Source organism: Sus scrofa, chromosome 12 (assembly GCF_054392235.1).
Source record: "Sus scrofa isolate SSC_HxYL_T2T_F1_AM1 chromosome 12, Sscrofa_HxYL_maternal_Yorkshire_Landrace_v2.0, whole genome shotgun sequence".
NCBI classification, from domain to species: domain Eukaryota; kingdom Metazoa; phylum Chordata; class Mammalia; order Artiodactyla; family Suidae; genus Sus; species Sus scrofa.
The window spans coordinates 43320736-43337329 of record NC_139394.1 but is presented as its reverse complement, the minus strand read 5'-3'; the positions used below and the strand labels follow the sequence as shown (position 1 = coordinate 43337329).

Genomic DNA, 16594 nt, shown 5'->3' with positions numbered 1-16594 from the left:
AGCTTATAAAGGTATAAAAATGTTAGCGCTTTAGGTAAAATATCCAATAAATGGCTTTTATGGACTAAAAGACACTAAACTGGATCAGCCACAGAAAAGCCAGGACACAGAGTTCCTGCTGTGGTGCAATGGGATGGGCGGCATGCAGTGGTGCCAGGATGCAGATTTGATCCCTGGTCCAGCTCAGTGAGTTAAAGGATCTGGCATAGGTCACAACTGCAGCTCGGATCTTATCCCTGGCCGGGGAACTCCATATGCCTCAGTGCGGCCAAGAAACAGAAAGGCAGGACATATGGTCACCTTAGCCCTTTATAATTTAAAAAATAGCTAACTCCTACTGTATTTGTGACATCTGAATACTCTGGAAATCCAACTAGTTTTGGATCACTTACGCTATGGCATTTCCATGGAAATAAGGCCAGGCAAGTTGAAGACCATGATCTCAAAAATTCATTTGTCTAAGTGAATGAGCGTTTTTGCTGACCTGACCCTGGATGTGGCTAACTACGCTCCAAAATGAATCCCAATGGCTTAAGCTGGGTGTGGGAATTAATTTAGCTTAACATTTGAAAATCTATATTCTTTCATTAGTACAGTGTTGATTATAAAAGATGCAATATTGTATCTTGTCTATATCAGTCTCTTAGTAACAAGAGAAAAGGAAACACACTGCTTTTTCCTCTGTGCCCTCTGAGGAGTGAGCTCCTCCCCACCCAGGGGGCTGGAGGGCTGCCTGGAGCGGTTTCAGTCGCATGAGAACATCCCCCGTTGCACAGACAGAGGTGATACGGGGGCTACTCACGGGTGAGGAGTCTGGTTACTCTGGAGTCCCTGGTCTGGAAAGTCCTAAGGGAGTGAGTGCTGATCGCAGTGGATACAAATCAGATCTGCAGAAAGACAAGGAGGCAGGAATGTGGCCAGTCAGGAAGGTCAAAAGAATTCCTCCTGGGTTTTGACCGCTAAGATGGAATAAATCTAGGACATAGAAAGCATGTTAAATACATCTCCCCCTGCATTTAAAGAACGCACCAGTAAGAAACACCAACCTGAGTCTTAGTTTTTGGTTAATGACACATAACCCAGGGTGTGAAAAAATTTTAAGTGTAGCTTTGACCATAATAAAGACGAATTTTTTGAGAGGAGGAGATCCAGAGACAACAGCATATCAAAAGGTAAGGCTCTGCTCACAGGGCCTGCAAGAAATGCAAAGCAAGCTAGAGTCCCTGGGAGACGGTGTGCAACGTGCCAGGTGCCACAGTGGGTGGCAGCTAAGCCAGCTTCACAGACAGCCGCGCCGCCGTGCAGCTCGGGGTGCTAACTACAGGAGGTGCTGGTGGTAGAGAGCAATCTGAAACTGCTTTCATTTTGTTTTCTCTTCCATGTTGGCCCTCTTATTATTTATAAATAATAACAATAGGGGCACCGACCGACAACATCAAAAGTGTGTTCTTCCACCTTTCCAAGGTAACAATCACACTTAAATTTTCATTTTTTTACAGCTCTGTTGAAACATAAGTGACATACAATCCTATATACAGCTAGACCTACGTGTACATATGTGTATACTCAAACATATCCATCGCTCCCTAAAATTCCCTCATGCTCCTTTGTAATTCACCCCTCTCTCACTCTCTAGCCCCATTCCTAAGCAACCATCGATCTGCTTTCTGTCACTATAGCTGTTTTCTCAACTTTCATACAATGGAATCCTACAATATAGGGTTTTTCTCTTTGATCTGGCTTTCACTCCACATGATTAATTGCATATTCATCCATAAAACTGTGTCTATCAATGGGTGTTCCTTTTTATTCCTGAATAGCGTTGCATTGTGCAGATATAATATGGTTCATTCACCTACTGATGGAAACTGGGTTTCTAGTTTTAGACTGACCCAAGGTCAAGGAGAGGTGATGTAAACACTCATATATAGGGATTTGATAGAACTGTGCCTTATATGCCTTCCTTTCTCTTGGTTAAATACCTAGGAGTGGAAGGGCTAGGTCGTATGATATGTGCATATTTAATATTTTTAAGTAGTTTTCAAAAAATAATTATAGCTTGCAACCTGAGGTGCAGGCTTGTAATTAAACACACATGTAAGGGGTCTACTGTAACCCTCTCCAAAGACCTCAGACAGCAGGCACTATCTTGGCACTCACTCTCCGTCTGCTGTGTTCCACAGCCAGCAGTATTTATCAGAGAGTAGCTTCCATGTGTTTCTGGTGCCCCAGTTTTTGTGGCTGCCACTCAGGGGACACCTCTGGATCACCTAGCTCTGGGGATAAATACAGTTCTTGGCTGACTACCTACCCCAGAGCACTACACAGACGACTGAAACGCACCCTCAGTCTTTCCTGGAGCTTCAGCCTAAGGGGCAGGCTTCTGCTTTGACACACTCTGGGGACGAGGGACAGAGGCTGGTGGACACCATCTGTGGGTTCTCCCTCTGCCTCACTCCAAGTCTCAGGTATCTACCAGAAAGGCACTTTTACACTCATTTGGCACCCTGATGTTTGTGACTGCTGCCCAAAGGACACCTCTAGATCACCTGGCTCTGGTGGACATCCTGCAAGACTGTGTATCTGCATACTTTAAAAGCTGGCGACAGAGACCCTTCCCTGTGGAATGACAGGTCTGGCCCCACCTACAACTACTGAGAGCCACTGAAAATGAAATAGGCTGCTTGGACAATCACAAAAGTTTGAGAACCAACCAAGATGAAGGCAGGGTTGAGTAAGATTCATCTCCCACACAAAGGTCACTCCTCCAAGATGGGGAGAAGTGGCTATTTTATCTCCTGCACAAAAACCAACACAGAGAGTCAAGGAAGATGAAGAAGTAGAGAAATAGGTCCCAAAAGAAACAGTAAGATAAAACTTCAGAAAAGGGCCCTCAAGAAATGGAGATAAGTGATTTATTACCTGTTAAAAAGTTCAAAACAGTAGTCATAAAGATGCTGACTTAACTCAGAATGGAAGAGAATGGATGAACACAGCGAGAACTTCAAAAAAGAGGAAGTACCAAAAAGAAATCAGAGCTGAATACAATAACTGAATTGAAAAATACAGGAGAGGGGTTGGAGAGCAGAGTGCAGGACATGGTAGAAAGGCTCGGTATCTCAAACACACGGCAGTGAAACTCAAACCATCAGAGCAGCAATAAGGAAGAATGAAAAAAAGTAAAGACCACTTAAGGGACTTGGAGGGATATATCATCAAGTAGACCAACAGTTACATTCTAGGGGTCCCAGAAGGAGGAGAGAGAGAAAGGGGCTGAGAATTTCCCTAACCTAGGGAAGGAAACAAACATCCAGATCCAGGAAACCCAGAGAGGTCCAAATAAAACAGACCTCAGAGACCCACACTAAGACATACTGTAATTGTTAAAAGTGAAAAAATGAGAGAATTTTTAAAAGGGCAAGAGAACTCCCATCAACAAGTTTTTCAGAAAGGAATGGCATAATATATTCAGGGTACTGAAAGAAAAAATTTCCAGACAAAAATACCCAGCAAAGTTATCATTCAGATTTTAAAGAAAAAAGTTTTCCAGACAAGCAAAAGTTAAACTGGCCTTAGAAGAATTAAGACAGTTTCTTAAAAGCTGAAAATAAGGGCTGCTAATCAGTAACAGGAAAACATACGAATGAATAAATCTCACTGATAGAGATAAATATAGTAAATTTTAGAGTAATATAAAGGTGGTATAGACTTATTGCTCATAAGGCTACTATGAAGTTTAAAAGTTGCAGTAGTAAAATATAATTAAGGGATACACAAGATTAAAAGGTATAAAATATGTCAAAAGCAAAATGTGGGAGGTGGAAGAATAAAAATGTAAAGCTTCAGAATGAGTTGAAACTTAAGACTGTTATAAAATACCTAAGTTGCTATGTATAAGCCTTCATGGTAATCATAAAGCAAAAACTTACATAGTAGACACCTAAAAGATAAAGGAATCAACACATACCACTGAAGAAAATCATCGGATCACAAAGTAGGACAGCAAAAGAAGAAAAGAGGAATTACAAAAAGCTCAAAAACAATAGCCAAAAGGCAATAAGTACATACTTATTAATAGTTAAGTGTAAATGGACTAAATTCTGCAATAAAAACAGTGGCAGAATGGATTTTTCTTCTTAATGACATATGTCATCTGCTTTAGCTTTATGGACACACACAGAGACACACTTCAGATGTAAGGACACCCAGAGGCTGAAAGTGAAAGGATAGAAAAAGATATTCTGTGAAAATGGAAACCAAAAGAAAACTGGAGTAGCTATACTTGCTATCAGACTTGAAATTTTTAACTTTTTGTCCTTTTTTTTTTTTTTTTTTTTTTTTTAAATGGGCTACACCCATGGCATATGGAAGTTCCCAGGCTAGGGGTCTAATGAGAGCTACAGCTGCTGGCCACAGAGCCGAGCCACATCTGTGACCTAAACCACAGCTCACAGCAACGCCAGCCAGATCCTTAACCCAGGGATGGAACCTGCAACCTCATGGTTCCTAGTCAGATTCCTTTCCTCTTGAGGCGCCACAACAGGAACTCCAAAACAGACTTTAAAATAAAGACTAATAAGAGACAAAGTAGGGTATTATGTAATGATAAAGAGGGTCAATCTAACAGGAGGATCAAACATTTGTGCGTATATATGCACCCAACGCAGGAGCATCTAAATATATAAAGCATATTAGCAGATCTCAAAGGAAAACTAGACAAAATAATAGGCCTTAATATCCCATTTTTCATCAGTAGGTAGCGTGAGGTGGCCATTTTGGAAAAATCTGTCCTCACCTATCAGGGCTAAGAAGCCCCAGGCCAAACAACAAATCAGGTGGGAACACAGCCCCACCTATTAGCAAGCTGGCTGCCTAAAGACCCTCGCCCCAGGCACAGAGCCACCTCTAACCACACCTATAGACAAAGCCCCACCCATCAGAAGGGTAAGAATCAGTGGGCAGGCACCAGTTCCTCCCATCAGGAACCCTGCAGCCACAAGGAGGACAGACATCAAAGCAAGAGAGGCTACAACCCCATTATCTGCAAAAAGGAGACCACAACAAAAATCTATACAAAGTGAAAAGGGAGGAGTTCCTGTCATGGCTCAGTGGTGAATGAATCTGACTAGGAAACAAGAGGTTGCGAGTTTGGTCCCTGGTCTTGCTCAGTGGGTTAAGGATCCAGCATTGCCGTGAGCTGTGGTGTAGATTACAGATGCAGCTCAGATCCCATGTTGCTGTGGCTCTTGTGTAGGCCAGCGGCCACATCTCCAATTAGACCCCTAGCCTGGAAACCTCCATATGCCGCAGGAGCAGCCCTAGAAATGGCAAAAAGACAAAAAAAAAAAAAAGTGAAAAGGCAGAGAATTATAATTATAATCAGATAAGGGAACCAGTAAAACAGCTAAGAGATCTGGAGATTACCAAGAAAAAGACTTTACACTAATGATAGTAAAGATGATTCAAGATTTTGGAAATAAACTGGAGGCAAAGATTGATAAATTTCAAGAAACATGGAGCAAAGAAACAGAAGAAATGAAAATTCACTAGCAGCAATCAATAGAATAAGGAGGCAGAAGAATGAATAATCGAGGTGAAGGACAGACTAGTGGAAATGACTGACACAGGACAGAAAAGAGAAAAAAGATTTAAAAGAAACGAGGACAGTCTAAGAGAACTCTGGAACAAGGTTAAATGCACCAACAACCGTATTATATGGGTGCCAACATCTATATTATCAGGAGGAGAGAGAGAGAAAGGGCCACAGAAAATATCTGAAGAGTGAGTTCCCGTCATGGCGCAGTGGTTAACGAATCCGACTAGGAACCATGAGGTTGCGGGTTCGAACCCTGGCCTTGCTCAGTGGGTTAAGGATCCCGCGTTGCCGTGAGCTGTGATGTAGGTTGCAGATGTGGCTCGGATCTGGCATTGCTGTGGCTCTGGTGTAGGCCGGTGGCTACAGCTCCAATTGGACCCCTAGCCTGGGAACCTCCATATGCCGCAGGAGCGGCCCAAGAAATAGCAAAAAGACCAAAAAAAAAAAAAAAAAAAATCTGAAGAGATAATAGCCAAAAACTTCCCTAACATGGGAAAGGAATCACTCACTCAAATCCAGGAAGCATTACGAATACCATATAAAATATACCAAGGAGGAACACCCCGAGACACACATTAATCCAACTGCCCAAAATTAAAGACAAAGAGGAAATATCAAAAGCGGCTAAGGAAAAGAAACAAATAACATACATGGTAACCTCAATAAGGTTAGCAGATTTTTTAGCAGAAACTCTGCAGGCCAGAAGGGAGTGGCATGATATACCTTAAATGATGAAGGGAAAAATCCTCCAAGACCACCCAGCAAGGCTTTCAGATTTGAAAAAAAAATCAAAAGCTTTACAAACAAGGAAAAGCTAAAAGAATTCGGCACCACTAAAACCAGCTTTACAACAAATACTCAAGGAACTTCTCTAGGTGGAAAAGCAAGGGCCACAACTAGAAAGAAAAATACTACAAATGATAAGGCTCACCAGTAAAGGTACATATATAGTAAAGGTAGGAAGTCATCCACACACAAAACCAGAAACTGAGAAGATGAGAGTACAACTGCGGGATACTAGAGATGCACTTGCAATTAAGAGCCCAACAACTTAAAACAATCTTGTATGTACATATACAGACTCCTTTATCAAAACTTCATGGTAATTACAAACCAAAAATCTACAATAGATACACAAATAAGAAAAAATAATCCAAATTCAACACTAAAGATAGTCATCAAACCACAAGAGAACAAGAAAAAAAGACCAACAAAAATAAATCCCAAACAGTCAATAAAATGGCAATAAGAACATACATATCAATAATTACCTTGAATGTAAATGGACTAAACACCCCAATCAAAGGACAGAGACTGGCTGAATGGATACAAAAACAAGACCCATATACACATGCTATCTTCAAGAGACCCACTTCAGTTCTACGGCCACATACAAATTGAAAGTGAGAGAATGGAAGAAAATATTCCATTAAACAGAAATGAAAAGAAAGCTGGAAGAGCAATACTCATAGCAGACAAAACAGACCTTAAAGAATATTTTAAGAGACAAAGAAGGACATTACATAATGATCAAAGGATCAATCCAAGAAGATATAACAATTATAAATGTATATGCACCCAACATAGGATCACCTCAATATATAAGGCAAATGCTAACAACCTTAAAAGGAGAAATTGACAATAACACAATAATAGCAGAGGACTTTTAACACCCCACTTACAGCAATGGACAGATCATCCAGACTGAAAATCAACAAGGAAATTAAATGATGCACTCGACCAGATGGACTTAATAACTATTTATAGAACATTCCATCCAAAAGCAGCAGAATACACATTCTTCTCAAGTGCACACAGATTATCCTCTAAGCTAGATCACAAATCAAACCTCAGTAAATTTAAGAAAATTGAAATTATATCAAGCATCTTTTCCAACCAGAATGCTATACAACTGGAAATCGACGAGAAAAAAACTGCAGAACACACAAACACATGAAGACTAAACAACATGCTACTAAGCAACCAACAGATCACTGAAGAGATCTAAGAGGAAACTGAAAAATACCTAGAAGCAAATGATAGTAAAGACACAACCCAAAACCTATAGGATGCAGCAAAAGCAGTTCTAAGAGGGAAGTTTATAGCAAAACAAGCCTACCTCAAGAAACAAGGAAAATCTCAAATAAACAACTTAACTTTATACCTAAAGCAACTAGAGAGAGAACAGACAAGACCTAAAGTTAGCAGAAGAAATCATAAAGATCAGAAATAAATGAAACAGAAACTAAGAAAACCATAGGGGGAAAAAAAAAAATCAATGAAACTAAAAGCTGGTTCTTTGAAAAGATCAACAAAATTGATGAACCTTTAGCCAGACGACTAATCAAGAAAAAAAGAGGACTCAAATCAATAAAATTAGAAATGGGAGTTCCCATCATGGCTCAATGAAGCAAATCTGACTAGCATCCATGAGGACGGAGCTTCAATACCTGGCCTTGCTCAGTGGGTTAAGGATCCAGTGTTGCCATGAGCTGTGGTGTAGGGTCACAGATGTGGCTCAGATGCAGTTCCGATTGACCCCTAGCCTGGTAACCTCCATATGCCTCCAGGGCAGCCCTAAAAAGACAAAAAAAAAAAAAAAAAAAAATTAGAAATGAAAAAGGGAGTTTCCGTCATGGCTCAGTGGTTAACAAATCTGACTAGGAACCATGAGGTTGTGGGTTCGATCCCTGGCCTTGCTCAGTGGGTTAAGGATCCAGCGTTGCCGTGAGCTGTGGTGTAGGTTGCAGATGCAGCTCAGATCTGCATTGCTGGGGCTCTGGCATAAGCTGGTGGCTATGGCTCTGATTTGACTCCTAGCCTGGGAACCTCCATATGCCACAGGAGTGGCCCAAGAAATCAAAAAAAAAAAAAAAAAAAAAAAAAAAAAGACTCCTTACAACAACACCAACAAAAAAGAAAGAAATGAAAAAGAAGAAATTACAGCAGACATCACTGAAATACAAAGATCTTAAGAGACTACTACATGCAACTGTATGCAAATAAAATGGACAACCTACAAGAAATAAGACATATTCTTAGAGAAGTACAATCTTCCAAGCCTAAACCAAGATGAAAGAGAAAAGATGAATGGACCAATCACAAGTACTGAAATTGAAACTGATTAAAAAACTTCTAACAAACAAAAGTCCAGGACCAGATGGCTTCACAGAAGAATTATATTAAACACATAGAGAAGAGCTAACACCTATCCTTCTGAACCATTCCAAAAGATTGCAGAGGAAGAAACACTCTCAAACTCATTCTATGAGGCCACCATCACCCTGACAGCAAAACCAAACATACCACAAAAAAATGAAAATTACAGGCCAGTATCACCGATGAACATAGATGCAAAAATCCTCAACAAGATACTAGTAAACTGAATCCAGCAATACATTAAAAGGATTGTAGTACACCGTGATCAAGTGGGATTTATTCCAGGGATGCAAGGATTTTTTCAACATCCACGAATCAATCAGTGTGATACACCACATTAACAAACGGAAAAATAAAAACCATATTATCCTCTCAATAGATGCAGGACAAGTTTTTGACAAAATCCAATACCCATTTCTGATAAAAACCCTCCAGAAAGTGGAGGAGGGAGTTCCCATCATGGCACAGGAGTTCCCAGGAGTTCCCATCATGGCACAGTGGAAACGAATCTGACTAGGAATCATGAAGTTGTGGGCTTGATCCTTGGCCTCGCTCAGCAGGTTAAGGATCCAGTGTTGCTGCAAGCTGTGGTGTGGGTCACAGATGCAGCTCAGATCTGATGTTGGCTGTGGCTATGGTGTAGGCTGGCAGTTGTAGCTCTGAATGGACCCCTAACCTGGGAACTTCTATGTGCCACCAGTGCGGCCCTAAAAAGCAAAAAATAAAAAATAATAAATAAAAATAAAGGCCATATACAGTTATCATTCTCAATGATGAAAAGCTGAAAGAATTCCCACTAAGATCAGGAACAAGACAAGGATATCCACTCTCGCCATTACTATTCAACATAGTTTTGGAAGTCCTAGCCATGGCAATCAGAGAAGAAAAAGAAAAGGAATCACAATTATAAAGGAAGAAGTAAAACTATCCCTGTTTGTAGATGACATGATACTATACCTAGAAAAACCTAAAGACTATACCAGAAAACTGTTAGAGCTCAATGAATTTGGCAAAGTCACAGGATACGAAATACACAGAAATCTATTGCATTTCTATTACTAACAATGAAAGATCAGAAAAAGCAATTAGGGAAACAATCCCATTTACCACCACATCAAAAGGAATAAAATACCTAGGAATTTATCTAAAGAGACAAAAGACCTGTACTCTGAAAACTCTAAGACACTGATGAAAGAAATCCAAGATGACACAGACAGATGGCAAGATATATACCATGCTCTTGGATTGAGAAGAATCAATACTGTCAAAATGATTATACAACCAAAGGCAATCTTCAGTTTCAGTGCGATCCCTATCAAATTATCAATGGCATTTTTCACAGAACTAGAACAAAATATTTTAATTTGCTTGGAAGAACAAAAGACCCAGAAGAGTCAAAGCCATCCTGAGAAAGAAAAATGGAGATGCAGAAATCAGGCTCCCTGACTTTGGATTATATTACAGAGCTACAGTCATCAAAATAGTATGGTACTGGCACAAAAACAAATATAGATTAGTGGAACAGGACAGAAAGCCCAGAACTAAACCCACACACTTACAGTCAACTAATCTAAGGAGGCAAGAATATACAATGAAGAAAAGACAGTCCCTTCAATAAGCTGTGCCGGGGAAACTGGACAGCTACATGTGAAAAAATAGAATTAGAACACTCCCTAACACCATACACAAAAGTAAACTTAAAATGGATTAAAAACCTACCAGATACTATAGGGAGTTCCTGTCATGGCTCCAGTGGAAGTGAATCTGACTAGCATCCGTAAGGACACAGGTTTGATCCCTGACCTCACTCAGTGGGTTAGAGATCTGGCATTGCCGTGAGCTGTGGTGTACGTCACAGACGCAGCTCCCATCTGGCATGGCTGTGGCTATGGCACAGGCTGGCAGCTGCATCTCCGATGAGACCCCTAGCCTGGGAATCTCCATATACCACGGATGAGGCCTTAAAACAACAAAAGACAAAAGTCAACAACAAAAAAAAAGACCGGATACTATAAAACTCTTAGAGGAAAACAGGCTGAACACTCTCTGACATAAACCACAGCAATATCTTCTTAAATCCAGCTCCTAGAGTAGTGACAATAAAAACAAAAACAAATGGGACCTAATTAAACTTAAAAGGTTTTGCACAGCAAGGGAAACCCTAAACAAAATGAAAAGAAAACCCACAGAATGGGAGGAAATATTTGCAAATGAAGTGACTGACAAGGTATTAATCTCCAAGATATATAAACACCGTCTGACGCTCAATACCAAAAAAACAAACAACCCCATCAAAAAATGGGTGGGGAGTTCCTGTTGTGGCTCAGCAGAAATGAATCTGACTTGCATCCATTAGGACACAGTTTTGATCCCTGGCCTCACTCAGTGGGTTAAGGATCTGGCATAGCTGTTAGCTTTGGTGTAGGTCACAGACGCAGCTCTGATCTGGCGTTGCTGTGGCACAGGCTGGCAGCTACAGCTCTGACTGGACCCCTAGCCTGGGAACCTCCATATGCCACAGGAGTGGCCCTAAAAAGACAAAAAAAAAAAAATACATGTACCCCAGTGTTCACTGCAGCACTATATACAATAGCCAAGACATAGAAGCAACCTAAATGTCCATTGAGAGAGGAGTGGATAAAGATGTGGTACATATACACAACGGAATATTACTCAGCCATAAAAAGGAATGAAATACTGGCATCTGCAGCAACATGATTGACCTAGAAATTATCATGCCAAGTGAAATTCAACAGTGGGACACAAAGGTCATATGCCATTACTTATATGTGGAATCTAAAAAAAGAACAGAAACTGACTCACAGACTCTGAAAAACTTACAGTTACCAAAGGAGACAGGTTGGAGGAGGTGGGGTGCTTGGGTTTGGGATGGAAATGTTGTAAAAGTGGGTTGTGGAGATGGTTGTGCAACCATAAATATAATAAAATTCATTTGAGTTTTTTAAAAAACAAATTAATAATTACTTTTAAGTACAGAAAGCAATGACTATATTATTCTAGGAAGTCTTCACTGAAATTAAGCAAATTATTTGAATTGTTAATAGTCTACATGACATAAATTTAAACCATCTGCCAGTAGTCTTCCTATTAACTGAACTTGGTTTATTTATTGCCTTTTTTTAAAAACACAGAATAAGGAGTTCCCATCGTGGCGCAGTGGTTAACGAATCCAACTAGGAACCATGAGGTTGCGGGTTCGGTCCCTGCCCCTGCTCAGTGGGTTAACGATCCGGCGTTGCCGTGAGCTGTGGTGTAGGTTGCAGACGCGGCTCGGATCCCATGTTGCTGTGGCTGTGGTGTAGGCTGGCGGCTATAGCTCCGATTAGACCCTAGCCTAGGAACCTCCATATGCTGCGGGAGCAGCCCAAGAAATAGCAAAAAAGACAAAAAAACAAAAACAAAAAAACACAAAAAAACAGAATAAAACTTCTACATTTGAAAAAAAATTGGGGGGGGGGGATGCAAAAGCAGCTCCAAGAGGGAAGTCATAATGATAAATGCCAGAGTTCCCACTGTGGCACAGTGGGTTAGGAACCTGACTGCAGTGGCTCAGGTTGCTGTGCAGGTGTGGGTTTGATTTTTGGCCCAGCACAGTGAATTAAAAGGTTTGGTTGCTAGGGTTTGGATTCAGTCCTTGGCCAGGGGATTTTCATATGCCACAAATGTGGTGATATTAATGACAAATGGTTCCATCAAGAAACAAAGATCTCAAAGAAACTAACTTTACACTTCAAGGAACTAGAACAAATGAAGTCCCTAGTTGGTAAAAGGAAAAAAATAACAAAGATTAGAGAGGAAATAGAGACTAAAAAGACAATAGAAAAGATCAATGAAATAAACAGCCAGCTCTTTGAAAAGATAAACAAAATTGGCAAACCTTTAGCTAGACTCCCCAAGGAAAAAAAAAGACAAAAGGAATCAAAATTAGAAGTGAAAGAAGAAATTTTACAACTGGTACCACAAAAATACAAAGGATCTTAAGAGACTACTGTTGGAGTTCCTGTTCTGGTGCAGTGGAAACCTATCTGACTAGAATCCATGAGGACACAGATTTGATCCCTGGCCTTGCTCAAGTGGGTCAAGGATCCAGCATTGCTGAGAGCTGTGGCGTAGTTCAAGCTGTGGTGTAGGTCGCAAATGTGGCTCAGATGTGGCGTGGCTGTGGCTATGGTGTAGGCCAGCAGCTACAGCTCCAATTCGACCCCTCGCCTGGGAACCTCCATATGCCGCAGCTACAGCCCTAAAAAAAAAGCGAAAGAAAGAAAAAGGGAGACAGACTACTGTAAACAATTACACACCAGGACTGAGTCATGAAGAAAGAGAAAATCTAAGCAGACCAATAACTAGGAAGAAAACTGAATCCCTAATCAAACATTTAAAGAATACATATGAATCCTCAGACTCTTCCAAAACGCAGAAGAGGAAACACTTCCAAACTCATCCTACAAGGCCAGTGTTACATAAGATACCACAAGAAAAGAAAATTAGAGGTCACTATCTCTGATAAACATAATGGGAAAATCCTCAAAATATCAGTGAACTAAATTCAATAGTCCACTAGAAGATTCACACACCATGATCTGGTAGGATTTATTCCAAGGATTCGGGATGGTAAAACACCCACAAACCAACGTGTGATACACATTAACAAAAGGAAGGGTAAAAATCACATGATCACCTCAATAGATGCAGAAAAGCATCTGACAGAATGCAACATCCATTTATGGTGAACAGTCTTAACAAAGTGGGTATAGAAACAACATCCCTCAACATAATAAAAGCCATGTATCACAAGCCCACAGCAAGCATCATATTCAGCAGAGAAAAGATGAAAGCTTTTCCTCTAAGATCAGAAAAGAGGCTAGGATGCCCATTTCTGCCACTTTTATTCAACATGGCATTGGAAGTCCTAGCCAGAGCAATGAGGCAAGAAAGAGAAATACAACCCACTCAAATCAGAAAGGAAGAAGTAAAACTGTTGCTATTTGCAGATAACATGATATTATACATTAAAAACCCTAAAAGACTGCACCAAAAAAAATTAGAACTCATCAATGAATTCAGTAAAGTAGGATATAAAATCAGTATATAGAAATCGGTTGCATTTCTATAGACTAATAATGAACTATCAGAAAAAGAAATTAAAAAAACAATCCTATTTACAATTGCATCAGGAAGAATAAGATGTTCACAAATAAAAATTTTTTTATGTCTTTTTGTGTTTTCTAAGGCCGCACCGGCAGCATATGGAGGTTCCCAGGCGAGGGGTCCAATCGGAGCTGTAGCGAAGCTGCCAGCCTATACGCCAGAGCCAAAGCAATGCAGGATCTGAACTGCGTCTGTGCCAGATCCTTCACTCACTGAGCAACGCCAGGGATCAAACCCGCAACCTCATGGTTCCTATTCGAGTTGGTTAACCACTGCACCACGAGGGGAACTCCATAGATACTTAGGAATAAATTTAAACAAGGAGGTTAAGACCTGTACACTGAAAACTGTGAGACGTTTATGAAAGAAATTGAAGACACAAATAAATAGATATATTGTGTTCATGAATTGGAAGGGTCGATACTATTTAAATGTCCATACTACCCAAGGCATTCTAAAGATTTAATGCAATTTCTATCAAATTCCCAATGGCATTTTTCACGGAAATAGAACAAATAATCCTAAAATGTGTATGGAAATAAAGTTCCCAAATGGCCAAAGCAATCTTGAGAAAGAACCAAGCTGGGGAACATCACACTTTATTTTAAAGCTACAGTAATCAAAACAGAATGGCATCAGCAAAAAAGACATGATCAATGAATGAGAATAGAGCGCCTAGAAATAAACCCATGCACATATGATCAATTTACAACAAAGCTACCAATAATATACAATGGGGAAAGGACAGTTTCTCCAACAAATGGTGTTAGGAAAAATTGCATAGCCACAAGCAAAGGGATGAAACTGGACTACTATCTTATACCATATAAAAAATTAACCCCAGGTGGATTAAAAATATGAATCATTCAGGATTAAAGGATCTGAAATCACAAAACTCCTAAACAAAACATACAAGATAAGCTCTTTGATAATAGCCTTGGTGATGATTTTTTGAATTTGGCAACAAAAGCAAAAATAAGCAGGACTACATCAAATTAAAAAGCTTTGGCACAGCAAAGGCAACTAAACAAAATGAAAAGACAACCTACAGAATGGGAGAAAATATTTGCAAATGATATAACCAATAAAGGGTTAATACAGCAAAAAAAAAAAAAAAATCTGATTTTAGAATGGGCAAAGGATCTGAATAGACATTTTCCCAAAGAAAAAATACAGATGGTCAACAGGTACATGAATGAAAAGGGTCAACATTAATCATCAAGGAAATACAAATCAAAACCATAATGAGATATCACTATTACCAAAAAGACAGGAGTTCCTACTGTGGTGCAACGGGATGGGTAGCATCTCTGCAGCTCCCAGACACAGGTTCAATTCCCAGGTCCAGCACAGTGGGCTGAAAGATCCTGCACTGCCCAAGTGCAGTGTAGGTATAGCAAGTGTGGCTCAGATCTGACCCCTTGCCTGGGAACTCCATGTGCTGTGGGGTAGCCAAAAAACAAACAAACAAACAAACAAAAAAACAAAAAACACAATAAATAACAAAGTGTTGGTGAGGATGTGGAGAAAAAGGAACTCTTGTGCACTGTGGGTGGGAATGTAAATTGGTGCAGCCACTACAGAAAACAGTATGGAGGGTCCTCAAAAAGTTAAGAATAGAATTAGCATATGATCCAGGGATTCTACTTCTGGGTATTTATCCAACAAAAACACTAACACAAGAAGATATATACACCCTCCCCCCACCTTCCCAACCCCCATTCACTGCTAAGACATGGAAACAACCTAAGTGTCCATGGATGGATGAATGGATAAAGAAAATGTGGTGTATATATATATGCAATAGAACATTTATCAGCCATAAAGAAGGAAATCTTGCTATTTACAGTAACATGGATGGATCCTGAAGGCATTATGCTAAAAGAGAAGTCAGAGAAGGACAAATACTATAAATATAGTGTCAATTTTATGTGCAATCTTAAACATGTAGAGAACAGATTGGTGGTTGTCAGAGGTGGAGGCTAAATGGGTGAAGAGGCTAAAAGACACAAACTTCACGTGAGAACGGAAGTCCTGGGGATGCAGTGTACAGCATGGGGACTATCATTAATGATACCGTACTGCACACTTGCACGTTGCTCAGAGAGTAATTTTTCATGGCATGTGGAAGTTCCCAGACCAGGGATCAAACCCGCACCACAGCAGTAACCTGAGTCTCTGTGGTGACACCACCATATCCTTAACCCACTGTGCTACAAGGGAACTCCACGGAGAGTAATCATAAAAGTTGTCATCACAAGAAAATGAAAAATGTGTTAACTATATATGGTGAGAAGTATTAATGAGACTTACTGTGATTATTCTGCTATATATACAAATATCGAATCATGTTATACACCTGAAACTGATATAATGTTCTATGTCAATTACACCTCAATTAAAAAATTAAAATAATCCCACGTGTATAAATACACAGTGGTTCTCACACTCGAGTGTGCATGAGAATCACCTGGTGGGCTTGGTGAACCCCAGATCGCTAAGCCCCACCCTCAGAGTTTCTGATTCAGTGGTCCTGGGATAGGGCTTGAGACGTGGCATTTATTTCCCAGGTGATGCTGATGCTGCCAGGCAGGGGACACACTGTGAGAACCACTGCAAAGGGAATGCTGTGATGGGCCATCGAATTCCCCCTCAAGACAAGGCACTCAG

At 40.2% G+C, this 16594-nt stretch overlaps 1 protein-coding gene across 1 annotated transcript in view; it reads right to left on the bottom strand.

The window, feature by feature from the left end:
- DUSP14 (dual specificity phosphatase 14) overlaps positions 1–16594 on the bottom strand; it is a 33551-nt gene that overhangs the window by 2248 nt on the left and 14709 nt on the right. The window contains exon 2 of the mRNA XM_003483054.5: positions 803–887. The gene's annotated coding sequence lies outside the window, so the exon portion shown is untranslated. The remainder of the gene's footprint in view (positions 1–802; positions 888–16594) is intronic.